General features: G+C 35.4%; 1 long non-coding RNA gene across 1 annotated transcript in view; it reads left to right on the forward strand.

Moving 5' to 3' along the window:
• The first annotated feature begins 2,907 nt into the window (after nt 1-2,907).
• LOC309963145 overlaps nt 2,908-15,241 on the forward strand; it is a 328,740-nt gene continuing 316,406 nt past the window's right edge. The window contains exon 1 of the long non-coding RNA XR_014326280.1: nt 2,908-2,940. This is a non-coding gene — a long non-coding RNA (uncharacterized lncRNA). The remainder of the gene's footprint in view (nt 2,941-15,241) is intronic.

Raw genomic sequence — 15,241 nt, forward strand, 5'->3', positions numbered from 1 at the left:
TTTTGATTTGTAGTATTTCTTTATCATTCAGTTCTTTGTCTTTTTCAATTTACACCATCATGGTCCTTGTTTTGGTTTTGGTTTTTGTTCAGTGAGATATTTTGAGGTTGTATGTTAGATGTACTTTGAGGTATATGGGTTCTTTCTGATGACTCTAATTTTCTGATATCTATTTCTAGTAGCATTGTAATTTATATGAATCAATTATAAACTATTTTTGAGATTTTATGGCTTAAAATGTGATGCTTTATTTATTAATATAAACTTGATAAATACGCATTCTCTAACTTGGGAGGTAGAGAAATCAAGCTGATAAATTTTATTGCTAAAATAGTTTCTATAAATTTGTGTCAGCTTAATCTATTAATTTAGTAAGAAAGTTAAAAATCTTAGATGGTGAATGTTTGCATTATGAGGCTGTGTTAATAAGCTTTCAAATTTAGAACAGAACAATATTTCTGATAAAATGAACCTTTTGTCCTTTAGTAGTGACCCTCTTGCTCCCTGACAGTGCTTTGTTTCTTAAAGAATAGCCTAATATTAATATAGCAACAGCAACATTCTTTTGCTTATATTTGACTAGGTATCCTTTCTTTTTCTTTTTGACTTTCAAGCTATGTTTTTTTAATATATATATTTTTTACATCTTTATTGGAGTATAATTGCTTTACAATGGTGTGTTAGTTTCTGCTTTATAACAAAGTGAATCAGTTATACATATACATATGTCCCCATATTTCTTCCCTCTTGCGTCTCCCTCCCTCCCACCCTCCCTTTCCCACCCCTCCAGGCGGTCACAAAACACCGAGCTGATCTCCCTGTACTACGCAGCTGCTTCCCACTAGCTATCTACCTTACGTTTGGTAGTGTATATATGTCCATGCCTCTCTCTCACTTTGTCACAGCTTACCCTTCCCTCTCCCCATATCCTCAAGTCCATTCTCTAGTAGGTCCATCTTGTTTAATGTATCATTTAAAGCTTGTGTTTCATTATTTATTTTCATTTTGGATGATCTGTCCATTGGTGAAAGTGGGTGTTAAAGTCCCTTACTATGAATGTGTTACGGTCGATTTCCCCTTTTATGGCTGTTAGTATTTGCCTTATGTATTGAGGTGCTCCTATGTTGGGTGCATAAATATTTACAATTGTTATATATTCTTCTTGGATTGATCCCTTGATCATTATGTAGTGTCCTTCTTTGTCTCTTCTAATAGGCTTTATTTTAAAGTTTATTTTGTCTGATATGAGAATTCCTACTCCAGCTTTCTTTTGGTTTCCATTTGCATGAAATATCTTTTTCCATCCCCTCACTTTCAGTCTGTATGTGTCTCTAGGTCTGAAGTGGGTCTCTTGTAGACAGCAAATATATTGGTGTTGTTTTTGTATCCATTCAGCCAATCTGTGTCTTTTGGTGGGAGCATTTAGTCCATTTACATTTAAGGTAATTATCTATATGTATGTTCCTGTTCCCATTTTCTTAATTGTTTTGGGTTCGTTATTGTAGGTCTTTTCCTTCTCTTGTGTTTCTCGCCTAGAGAAGTTCCTTTAGCATTTGTTGTAAAGCTGGTTTGGTGGTGCTGAACTCTCTCAGCTTTTGCTTGTCTGTAAAGGTTTTAATTTCTCCATCAAATCTGAATGAGATCCTTGCTGGGTAGAGTAATCTTGGTTGCAGGTTTTTCTCCTTCATCACTTTAAATATGTCCTGCCAGTCCCTTCTGGCTTGCAGAGTTTCTGCTGAAAGATCAGTTGTTAACCTTATGGGGATTCCCTTGTGTGTTATTTTTCCCTTGCTGCTTTTAATATGTTTTCTTTGTATTTAATTTTTGACAGTTTGATTAATATGTGTCTTGGCGTATTTCTCCTTGGATTTATCCTGTATGGGACTCTCTGTGCTTCCTGGACTTGATTAACTAATTCCTTTCCCATATTAGGGGAGTTTTCAACTATAATCTCTTCAAATAGTTTATCTCTTCTTCTTTTGGAACCCGTATAATTCAAATGTTGGTGCATTTGATGTTGTTCCAGAGGTCTCTGAGACTGTCCTCAGTTCTTTTCATTCTTTTTTCTTTATTCTGCTCTGCAGTAGTTATTTCCATTATTTTATCTTCCAGGTCACTTATCCGTTCTTCTGCCTCAGTTATTCTGCTATTGATCCCATCTAGAGTATTTTTAATTTCGTTTATTGTGTTGTTCATCATTGTTTGTTTCATCTTTAGTTCTTCTAGGTCCTTGTTAGATGTTTCTTGCATTTTGTCTATTCTATTTCCAAGATTTTGGATCATTTTTACTATCATTATTCTGAATTCTTTTTCAGGTAGACTGCCTATTTCCTCTTCATTTGTTAGGTCTGGTGGGTTTTAATCTTGCTCCTTCATCTGCTGTGTGTTTTTCTGTCTTCCCATTTTGCTTATCTTACTGTGTTTGGGGTCTCCTTTTTGCAGGCTGCAGGTTCGTAGTTCCCATTGTTTATGGTGTCTGTCCCCAGTGGCTAAGGTTGGTTCAGTGGGTTTTGGAGGCTTCCTGGTGGAGGGGACTAGTGCCTGTGTTCTGGTGGGTGAGGCTGGATCTTGTCTTTCTGGTGGGCAGGACCACGTTTGGTAGTGTGTTTTGGGGTGTCTGTGGACTTATTATGATTTTAGGCAGCCTTTCTGCTAATGGGTGGGGTTGTGTTCCTGTCTTGGGAGTTGTTTGGCATGGGATGTCCAGCACTGTAGCTTGCTGGTCGTTGAGTGAAGCTGGGTGCTGCTGTTGAGATGGAGATCTCTGGGAGATTTTTGCCGTTTGATAGTATGTGGAGCTAGGAGATCTGTCGTGGACCAGTGTACTGAAGTTGGCTCTCCCTCCTCAGAGGCACAGCACTGACTCCTGGCTGCAGCACCACGAGCCTTTCTTCCACACGGCTCAGGATAAAAGGGAGAAAAAGTAGAAAGAAAGAATTAGTAGAAGTAGAAAGAGAGAGAGAAAGAAAGGAGGGAGGGAGGGAGGAAGGAAGGAAGGAGGGAAGGAAGGAAAAAAAGAAAGGAGATAAAGTGAAATAAAATAAAGTAAGATAAAATATAATAAAGTTATTAAAATAAAAAGATACTTATTAAGGGAAAAAAAGAAAAAAAATTAAAAAAACAAAAATAAAACAGACGGATAGTACCCTACGACAAATGGTGTAAGCAAAGCTATACAGACAAAATCTCACACAGAAGTATACACATACACACTCACAAAAAGAGGAAAAGGGGAAAAAATAATATATCTTGCTCTCAAAGTCCACCTCCTTAATTTGGGATGATGGTTGTCTATTCATGTATTCCACAGATGCAGGGTGCATCAAGTTGTTTGTGGAGCTTTAATCGGCTACTTCTGAGGCTGCTGGGAGAGATTTCCCTTTCTCTTCTTTGTTCGCACAGCTCCCAGGGGCTCAGCTTTGGATTTGGCCCTGCCTCTGCGTGTAGGTCGCCGGAGGGTGTCTGTTCTTCGCTCAGACAGGACGGGGTTAAAGGAGCCGCTGATTCGGTGGCTGTGGCTCACTCAGGCCGTGGGGAGGGACGGGCACGGCGTACGGGGCGGGCCTGCGGCGGCAGAGGCTGGCGTGACGTTGCACCAGCCTGAGGCGCGCCGTGCGTTCTCCCGGAGGAGTTGACCCTGGATCCCGGGACACTGGCAGTGGCGGGCTACACAGGCTTCCCAGAAAAGGGGTGTGGATAGTGACCTGTGCTCGCACACAGGCTTCTTGACGGCAGCAGCAGCTGCCTTAGCGTCTCATGCCCGTCTCTGGAGCTCCTTTAAGCAGCGCTCTTAATCCCCTCTCCTCGCGCACCAGGAAACAAAGAGGTAAGAAAAAGTCTCTTGCCTCTTCGGCAGGTCCAGACTTTTCCCCGGACTCCCTCCCGGCTAGCCGTGGCGCACTAACCCCCTGCAGGCTGTGTTCACGCCGCCAACCCCAGTCCTCTCCCTGCGCTCCGACCGAAGCCCGAGCCTCAGCTCGCAGCTCCGCCCGCCCCGGCGGGTGAGCAGACAAGCCTCTCGCACTGGTGAGTGCCAGTCGGCCCTGAGCCTCTGTGCGGGAATCTCTCCGCTCCGCCTCAGCACCCCTGTTACTGCGCTTTCCTCCGCGGCCTCGAAGCTTTCCCCCTCTGCCACCCGCAGCCTCCGCCCGTGAAGGGGCTTCCTAGTGTGTGGAAAGCTTTCCTCCTTCACAGCTCCCTCCCACTGGTGCAGGTTCCGTCCCTGTTCTTTTGTCTCTGTTTATTCTTTTTTCTTTTGCCCTACCCAGGTACGTGGGGGGGTTTCTTGCCTTTTGGGAGGTCTGAGGTCTTCTGCCAGCGTTCAGTAGGTGTTCTGTAGGAGTTGTTCCACGTGTAGATGTATTTCTGGTGTATCTGTGGGGAGGAAGGTGATCTCCGCGTTTTACTCTTCCGCCATCTTTCCGGAAGCCAAGCAGTGTTTTTAATGTAACTATAAAACAATATGCAAGTGAATTTTCTTTTGTATCCAGAAAAATCTTTATCACCAAACATTCTTATTCTATGCACATTTGTTGTGATTACTGATATATTTGGATTTATTTCTAACACATTATTGTGCCTCCTGTACGACGTGCTTTCGCTATTTATTAACCTCCTTTCCTGTCTTTGTATTGCTTAGTTTTCTACAACTGTTTGGATATTAAATACTGCATTTGTATTCCTCTCATGGTTACTTAAATTTTTTCTGTACTTACAAAGTTTAAATCAAACCAATCTCTACCTTCTTTCTAAATAATAAAAATCTTAAAAATTTCTTATATCTTTCCTGTCAGTCCTGACTTACATGTTATTGTTGTCCAGTGTTTCAGTTCTTCCCAACTTTTATTCCCCAAATAGATGTTGTTATACTATTATTTTTTTAATTCAATTACTCTTTGATTACACCTTAGTAATTACTTTCTCATTTCTTTGTTCACATTGCTGTGTTGAATGTTAGATATTTTTACAGGATCATTTGCACATTTTCCTTATTCCTGAAGTACATCCTTTAGAAATTCCTTTAGTGAAAGTCTGTTGATGGTAAACTTTCATTTGTCTGAAAGTGTCTTAATTTTACCCTTGCATCACAATGAATGTCTTTATTTCATCCATGTTTTTGAATAAGAATTTAACTGAATATGTTTTAACTCTGACTTTCTTGAAGCATCTTGAAAACATTTTTCCCTCTCTTTTGTCTTCTGCTGTTATTAAGAAGTCTGCATCAATATACATTCTGAATCAGACTGTTGCAACTCAAATTAGACCTCTGGAAGACGTTTCCACTTTTTCACATTGCATGAGCTCTTTTTATTTTGTATCTTGTACATTTTGGGTTGTACCTTCAGATTCATATTTCCATGTCATTAATTTCATCTTCAGTAGTGTAAAGTGTGCTGTTTAACCTGTCCTTGGAGTTATATTTTATTTTAAAGATTGCATTCATTTCCTTAAATACACTCTAATTTCCTTTCAAATCTGCCTAGAGTTTTAAGATATCCTGTAAAAAGAACCAATGCTCCTTGATCAAGTTCTTATTTCTCTTATTAGTAATTTAAGCATTTATTTCATCATTTTAATTAATCAGTTTACTTTAAAAATCCTGTCTTTCTTTTTTTTAATATACTATTAAATTTCTATTTAATATACTATTTTGTATTCCACATCTTATAATTTAAATGTACAAAACCCTCGTGGGACTAAAGTGTGTTGTTTTTGCAAATTCTCATTCATAACACTCATTCCATATTGGTGTGAATTGTGAGCTGATGTTCAACTGCATGACAAAACACTGAATGTCAATCCAGTGATTATGAATTCTCGGAGACGTTTTCTTGCACTCAGAGCCTTGGCCAGGATAGATGTAGTCCCAGTCCATTCCCTTCCTTGGGCAATAAATGGTCTTTAGCCTCTATTTTAAGGATCTGATTTTTGTGGGGTATGCCAACTCCCCAACCTTGCTTGCTTTCAGAATCTTGTCTCCTGTTCATAGTGCGCCTGTTAAGTCAGATGTTTTTTAGCCATGGAGATTGGCATACCCCTGACAACTGATTAAAACTCTTGTTTCCACTCACTTGTCATTTTTGACCCTGGGCATATCGGTTAATTTGGGAGAATGTTTGTTGTATTTATTCCAGTATTTCTAGGTATTTGGTAGTAGGAAGCATTTTTAGGCAATATTGACTCCTAGGTTACCAGAATAGATACCAGTCTTATGTGTTCTGTTTAAAAAAGTAATCACATTAGGAACTGCACCTAACTATGGAAATGCTCAGAAGCAACAGAATGTAGTGTCAGGTACCAAGCTGCTCGGTTTCTCATTCTGATCCCATCACTTAATTTTTTCATCTTCGATACATTGCCTAACTTTTCTCTGCCTTCGTTTCCTCATCTGTAAAATGAGGATGATGCCTTATGGCTTACTTTGAGAAGTGAGCCAGTAAACCCAGTAGTGCTTGTGTGTGCATTAAATTTTAAATAAATATGAATTGATCAGCATATCATATGTAAGTAGAAGCATTAAGTTACTTTCACAGGAGTTGAAAATGGAATTATCATCTACTGTAATGCTGGTCTCCATAAGACACTATGTAGCTTCTGTACTATGTTGACAAGTATAATCCTCACAAGAAGTCTATTAAGTGTGCAAGTATATTTTTATTCCTATTCTATATATGAAGAAAATTGCTCTCCCAAAACTCACACTGCTTTTGCATAGTTGAGTAAGAATGAAATCCAAGTTTGTCTTGCTCCAAAGTCTAAATTTGACATCAGAAGATTTAAGTTCAAGTCTAGACTCCATCAACTGCAGTTTTAAAATAATAATATCCAATACTTATGTTGTACTTTCTATGTGCCAAGAACTGTTTAGGAGCATTTAAACTCATTTGTTTATCATAATAAGGATTTGAAAAAGGTACTGTCATTTCCATCACTCCACTTTATGGATGAGGAAACTGAAGCACAATGAGTGCGAGTAGCTTCCACGAAGTCACCCAATAAATGAAAAGTAGAGAAGAATTTGAACCCAGTGTCTAGTTCTCAAGTCCATACTTTATTAATTTGTGCTATAGAACTTGTGCAAGCATCCTGTTCTGCCTGAACTTTAGATTCTTCATCTCTAATATGAAGATTAATGTACATTAAGAGATTTTTGTGAGGATTTAATAACGTCATACAGATGAAAGATTTGTTTTGTTTTATTTTTAAAAACCCTACAGCATCTTAAAATGAAGGTCTTTACATGAAAAATTTTTGTACTATGGGGAACAATTTAAGCTCATAAGATGAATAAATTGCAATCTTGATAGCTTAATATTTACTTTGAATTGTCTTTTATCCAAAAGAGGTTGTCAACACTGAAATGATTATTTCATCAGCTTTTGTGGAAAAATGAATTTCATCAGAGTGATCCCATCTTGACTATCATTTATAAATATTTACTTATATCTTCCCCTTTCATTATAACAATGACTAATCATGCATCATCTAATCTTGATTATATGAGTGATTTAAGAAACATTGAATTATTTTGACATGATTGAGGGTTTGGATATTCAAGAGAGTTGAAAATTGTCAACAGAGGCACCTGTGAATTGAAGAGATTAGAAATTGTATTGTTCATGTTTGAAATTTTGAGGCCTAAGATAGATATGGATATATTATAAATATCTGCCTAAACTTCTTATTCCAGCCCCTTAAACTTCCCATGAAGTGAAATATCTGTATGGATATTACTTTGTAGTAAAAAAGAAACTTGGGGAGGTGCACTTTTTTTTAGTGTCACAACCAGCTAATGGGAAGAACTGACTTTTGACATTATCTGAATAGAAATGTCCTGAAGACCATAAATGGGGATGACTTTCAAAATGAGATTAATATTAATCTTTTTATTCAGATGCTTCAGATTGAACCAATGCTCCTTATACTATGTGTTATATTTTTTCATTTAAGAAATATGACAAATTTGTTTTGATCAACTCACTTGCATGAGGTAGATTTTATCTCAATTCCTCAGTTTATATTAACAGGTCAATTATAGTAGTGCTTAGCTGCAGGGGACCCATCAGAAGACTGATAAAACACCTTGACTGTGATGAGAGCAATTATGAATACAAGCAACAGCAGCTTATAGAATAGGTGTGAGATTCCTCTGCAATATAATTTACAGTAGTGGGAAATCAAGCAGTTCACCAGGGCACAGTCCTTTTCCTAAATGACTCAGAGAGAAAATAGTTAAAAGTAAGAAATGTTTTGTCTGAAGCAGTTTCTTCAAGGGTAGATGTTTCTTCACTTAAAATGAAAGCTTGATACAATTTTCTGTTCTTTTATTAGCATTGTCTTCTTATAATTTTCTATTCTTTTTACACTACCAGTGTGTGAAACTACTTCCCCAATATGCATGATTGTGAAAGATAAAGAGGGTTTTTAAGCATAACAATGTATTTAAGCTATATTTTCATTCCTATACAAAGATATTTACCTTTTTTATTGAATGGCTGTGTAATATTTCACAGTATTATGATCTAATGCCATTCTCCTATTAACAAACTTTTAGACTATTACTATAATTTTGCTACTAGAAGCAATGTGATGATGAACACTTTTGTATTATTGTGTACACATGGCTGTATAGAATCTTAAATAATGATGTTTCTGGGGGTAAAAACTATGCCCATGTTAAATATCACAGACACTGCTAACTTTCCCTTCAAAAGGCTTATGCCAATATATACAAACATAAGCAAGTGAAGGAGGAGGGTTTCTCCCCATGCCACCAACATTCTCAGTCTATCTTAAGAAATTTTTAAAAAATTTGGTTGTATTTCTCTCTCCACACCCCTTATTTATTCAGGTATAATTGATTTACAATATTATATTAGTTTCAGGTACACAACGTAGTAATTAGATATTTTTATACAGTACAAAGTGATCACGATAATACGTCTAGTTCCCATCTTTCACCATACAAATTTACCACAATATTATTTACTACATTTCCTATGCTGTATATTACATCCTGTGACTTAGTTTATAACTAGAAGTTTGTACCTCTTAATCTCCCTGACCTATTTTACCCATCCCCCCCCCCAAGTCCTTCCCCTTTGGCAACCACCAGTTTGTTCTTTGTATCTATGAGTCTCTTTCTGTATTTGTTTTTCTTTTTAAGATTCCATGAATAAGTGGGAGTCCCCTGGTGGCCTAGTTGTTAGGATTCTGGGCTTTCACTGCTGTAGCCTGTGTTCAATCCCAAAGATTCCACGAATAAGTGAAATCATATGGTATTTGTCTTTCCCTGTCTGACTTATTTCTCTTAGCGTAATACATTCAAGGTCCATCCATGTTGTCACAAATCAACATTTCAGTCTTTTTTTATGGCGGAGTGATATTCCGGTGTGTGTGTGTGTGTGTGTGTTTATATCACATTGCATTTTATCCATTTTTTTAATATCCATTCATTTATCTATGGACACTTAGTTAGTTTGCTTCCATATCTTGACTATTCTAAATAATGCTGCAGTGAACATAGGGGCACTTATAGCTTTTCAAATTTGTGTTTTTGTTTTCTTTGGGAAAATAACTAGAAGTGGAATTGCTGGATAATATGGCAGTTATATTTTGAATGTTTTGAGGAACCTCCATACTGTTCTCCATAGTGGCTGCACCAATTCACATTCCTACCAACAGTGCACAAAGGTTCCCTTTTTACCACATCTTCACCAACATTTGTTATTTGTGGTCTTTTTGATGATAGCCATTCTGATAGGTGTGAAGTGATATCTCATGGGGATTTTGGTTTGCATTCTCCTGATGATTAGAGAGTATTTTGATATGAAGACTGTGTTTGAATTATTTTTTATTTTATTATATTTTACTGCTGTTTAACTTGTCCCTCAAGCAGCAGAGAGATAAAAATCAAGTTATATTGAACAAACTAGAGATAGTGCTCACAGTTATTATTCAGATACAGGAAAATAAATTTATTGCTGTTCATTAAAATGACAATCTTTAAATTGACCTAACTTCTATATTTATATCTTTATATACATATATTATTTCATAGAGAGACTTTCTTTCAAATTTCCTGGGAATGGAGGATGAAACAACAATTAAATAAAATGGGAGATGAGAAGGTTTTTCAATGAAACTAAAATGATTTTTAAAGCCCAAAGTAGCTTCTGGCCTTAGAAAATTGACTCATTTATGCAAAAGATAATTCTCTAGTTGTGGTAGTTGACTAATATTATAACACTAAAGACCAGTTGACACTGTATAGTGAATACATGTAATAGTGGCTTTCTAAATATGTTGTTAATTTCCCTTGAAAACCGCTTTACATTTTAGAAGTACCAGCTATGAATAAATGTTTCTATAATATACTCTTACTTTCAGGTTTTTAGAATTATTTATAACAACTTGCTGCATAAAAAGTTGTCACATTTCCAAGTTACTAAACAATACATAAGTTGCTAAATAATTTTATATAGTATTAGTTCTATTATATAAATTTTAAGTATGTTTGAACTAAAAATGGAGTGTATCAAGTGTCAGTACCTTACATTTCATAAAATATTGTTTTAAAATTTTATTTTGTAACCTAAAATACTAAATAAGATCCCCAAACAATATAACAAATATAGCACCATCCCCCAAAACCTAATTATTAATATTCGGTGAAATTTAATTCCGGTATTTTTTTAGAAGGATAAAACTGTGCTTACATAAAGGATTAAATTGTCAAAGCAGACTAACAAGAATCACATTTAACCAAAAGAAACAGCCTATCACTGGTACTGCATCTACATGTGTTCAATAACTGGAATTGTGACTAGTTATGGTTATGTAAATTCTGGATTCCATCAACGTTTCTGTTTCTTGTTGACTTAGTTTTTATAAGTTGGAATTTTCTAGGAGTTTGTCTATTTCATCTATATACATTTTCAGATTTCTTGGTGTAATGTGCATAGTCATATTTTGATATATTTGTGATGTTGAAGGTTCTGTAGTACTCCACCCTTTCCATTCCTGAAATTGTTTTATGGTGTCTTTCTTTATTAATCAGTTTCACCACAGGTGTGTAAATTTTATTTATATTGTCAAAGAATTAACTTTTAGCTTTGTGAATCTTTTATTATACGTTTGTTGCCATTTCGTTATTTTCTACTTTGGTGTTTATTATTTCCTTCCTTTTACTTTCTTTGGGTTTATTTGCTGATTTTGTGTTTTTTCTTTTCACCCCAGCTCTTAGAATGAATATTTTATTAATTTAAAAGTTCTTATTCTTTTAATACTTACATTAAGCTTGATAAATTTTCTTCAAAGTAATCTTTTAGCTGTATCCTTTGTATTTTTATATGATCCAGTTTAAAATATTTTAAAATTCTAATTATAATTTATTTGTTGATCCATTTGTTACAATTGACCCTCAGTATCATGGGAGACTGGTTCCAGGACCCCTTGCAAATCGGGGATTCTCAAATCTCTTATAAAAATGGTGTAATTTTCATTATAATCTACAATTTCCCATATACTTTAAATCATCTCTAGACTACTTATAATACCTAATACGATGTAAATGCTATGTAAATAGTTGCAAATACAATGTGAATGCTATGTAAATAGTTGTCAGTGTGCAGCAAATTCAAGTTTTGTTTTTTGGAACTTTCTGGAATTTTGGGGGGATATATATTTGATCTGCAGTTGGTTGAATCTGTGGATACAGAACTCACAGATTAGGAGGGCCAAGTGTATTTGCATTTGTATTGTACATTTACAAACATGGGATTTTTCTAGTCATATTTTCTTTTTTTTAATTTTAATTTATTTTTATTTATTTATTTATTTTTGGTTACATTGGGTTTTCGTTGCTGTGCATGGGCTTTCTCTAGTTGTGTCGAGCAGAGGCTACTCTTTGTTGCAGTGCGTGGGCTTCTCATTGTGGTGGTTTCTCTTGTTGCGGACCACAGGCATGTGGGCTTCAGTAGTTGTGGCATGTGGGCTCAGTAGTTGTGGCACACAGGCTTAGTTGATCTGCAGCATGTGGGATCTTCCAGGACAAGGGATCGAACCCATGTCCCCTGCATTGGCAGGCGATTCTTAACCACTGCACCACCAGGGAATTTCCTAGTCATATTTTATTATTGTTTTCTAGCTTAATTTCATTGTGTTCAAAGAACTTCTAATGAGTAGTATTCCACCATGTAAATATAAAAAACAGTTTACTCTTTCTATGGTTGACATTTGGATACTCACGGATTTATATGTGTGTGTTTTTATTCTCCAGATTTGTGGATTTATCTTTAGACTTATATAACTGTAGCCTTATAAAACTCGATCATTTATATAACTTTGTATGTAACATATATAAGTTTATATGTAACATATAATATTTATTTAGCCTGGTATTACTATATACATTTATTTCATTTATTTTGAAGCTGTTTTATTAGGTGCAGATAAATTTAACATAGTTATATCTTTCCGGTTAACTGAAACTTGGGATCTGGTCTATTTAGAGTATTCACGGAGATTGTTTTTCTCCTTTGCTAATTTAAAATAAAACTATTTTAGATTTCTAACATATCTAAATGGTAAATTTTCTTATATATCCATTCTGTTTCTCTTGATTCTTAATCCCCCATTCTTATTATAAAGAAATCTTTCCATTATTTATCTCTTTGATGATTTGTGCCTAAATCACAACTATGAAGTCCCTTTCTTAAGGTAACATTCACAGGGATTAGGATATGGACATATTTGGGGTGGTGGCATTATTTGGTGCATTAACTCCATTTTGTTTCATTCACCTATTCCTCTATCATACTGTCTTATTTACTGTATATAATAGATCTTGTTATCCTGTAGAATAAGTATAAGAATTGTTCTTCTTCAATATTACCTGTTATTCTTTGCCCTTTACATTTACATCTTAATGATTATCGAGTTGGCAATTTCCACATGTACACACACCTACTGAAATTTTCTTTTGATTGTAAAACATCTATAAATTAATTTGGCAAAATGTAACACCTTTATATTTTTGTCTTCAATTATTCCATGGATTTAGAAGGTACATTTAAATTTTCTAAGCAAATACATCTATTTAAAAAAAATTCTGTTAAAGTAAACTAAACTTGTGTAGGTCAGAATCATTTAGTGTATGCCCAATTAGTTTTAGAATATTAAATATACCTGACTCCAGTTACATATGCGCTTACTGATTCAATGTTAACTTGAAATAGTTTCTGCTGGTAATCAATTTGCTTGTGTTGTCATCTTTTCTATTCACTAACTTGCTGAGGCCAACTTTCTTCCTTGGATCTTGGTTCTCTAGCTATATCTTTTTCATTTATATTTATTCCTAGTTCTTCATGTGTGCTCCTGATGAGTATAAAGGAAACCAAAGACGCTCAGCATAGTTGTAAAACAAGAAAAGCCTGATTTGTAAAGGGATATTGCAGACATATTTTCCAGAATGTAAAATGTTAATTCAGAGTCTTTGCAACTTCACTACCTGCACGAAATATGTCTAGAGATGCCAGGGACTTTAAAAGATATTTTAAATGATTTATCTCCTGTATTGAGTCAGGTTCCCTAGAAACAGATTGAAATGAGTATTTGTGTACATGAAAGAGACTTGCTAAGGGCAAAAGCTATAAGGGAGTTAGGGATGCTAGATAGGATAGAAGTAGCAATACAACTTCCTGTTGTCAGGTGAAGTCCAGCCTCACCCTATTCCTCAAGGAACTCTGGAGCGTATACTGAAATGCAGGTTCTGTTTCAATTTTGGGCAAGAAAGCAAAAACTTTTGTAATCCCCACCAGTCTTTCATTGAATATACATCTGGTTGTATACCCTCAAGGCAACCCCCGGAGAGATGGTTTCAGTTACCCAGGCAAGACTCAGAAGTTATTGGAGAAATTACAGGTGTGAACCTTAAGCAACACTTGAGGCTGTTGAGGGATGGGCATATCGAATAAGTACAAAGGATTCTGGTGGATGTGGTTAGGGGCGACCTTCATGTGTCACATCTTTATTCCCTTGAGAGCTCTCTTTTACATGAACCAATGTTTATAACAAATACCTATGTCATTATTAATCATGATTTCTTAGAATATATAATATTTTATTGTTTAGAATGAGTCATAAGAAATTCACTAGTCTGCAAGTACACATAATTTTAGAAGAATGTTCTTTGATTTCTTATGTGGGCTTAAAAATTATATCTGGGTATCAAACATTTTGAAAGGAACACATATTGAAATTGTATTGTGAATTAAGGGGATATTAATAGAATTAAAGGCCTACAAAAGACACTGGTTAACTATCTACCATAAAGACTTCCCTGTTTTTTCTTTTCTTCTCAGACTATTTCAAAGCCTACCTTTATTGCGACTGAGTTATGGCCAATAAGATGTGCATGGCAGTGATGTATATGACTACCAACGCTGGCCTATAAAAATCTCTCATTTTACCCTTCAGGCTTTATTTTGCTGTGTATATTGGGTGGATGTCAATGTTTAAGGTGGCCTTGTGGGACATGCATTCTAAATGCAGACCTTCTATCAATCTGAGTTCCTGAATCACTAAATGCTGCATACTCCCTCCTTGCCTCTAGATGAATTTTAAATAAGCAACAAATAAACTTCAATAATATGAAGTAGTGGAGATTTCAGGGTTTATATAATACAGTAGCTAATGTTAATTTACTTAACATGCATACCAAAATACATTTTCAGCAACATATAGATTATAAAAATTGTTAAACATATTTGTGTGTGGCAATAAACTAAGATTAAAATCTTTCTAGTCTGTCATTATTAAAAAAGTATTTTAGTTATTCTCTAATAGTAAATAGCATTGCTTAATATCTTGAAGCTAAATCTCCTTTGGCTTTATATATTCTGCTTAGTCTTTAATATAATTATTGAAGACGAAGAAAACAGGAGTAATTTTAGACAACGTAGAATGTGAACATTTTAAGGGTTCTGAGGGCAATTGTAAAATTTCCCAAGAAGTTTTTTTTTAATTTACTTTAATTTGATTTTCCTTTATTTTTTGGTAAAAATTGTTATAAATTGACCCTGAGCCACAGTTGGTATTGAATCTTTTTACTTTTTTACTCTCAGCTTATATAGCCAAGCTGCAAACCAGCTTCTCAGGGAAAATCAGAAAATATCTATTCTTTCAGCTACAAATTTGATTACAGTAAACTCACCAGGTACTGAGGTGAGCTTTTACTGGA

Source organism: Leucopleurus acutus, assembly GCF_964270905.1.
Source record: "Leucopleurus acutus genome assembly, chromosome: 6".
NCBI lineage: Eukaryota > Metazoa > Chordata > Mammalia > Artiodactyla > Delphinidae > Leucopleurus > Leucopleurus acutus.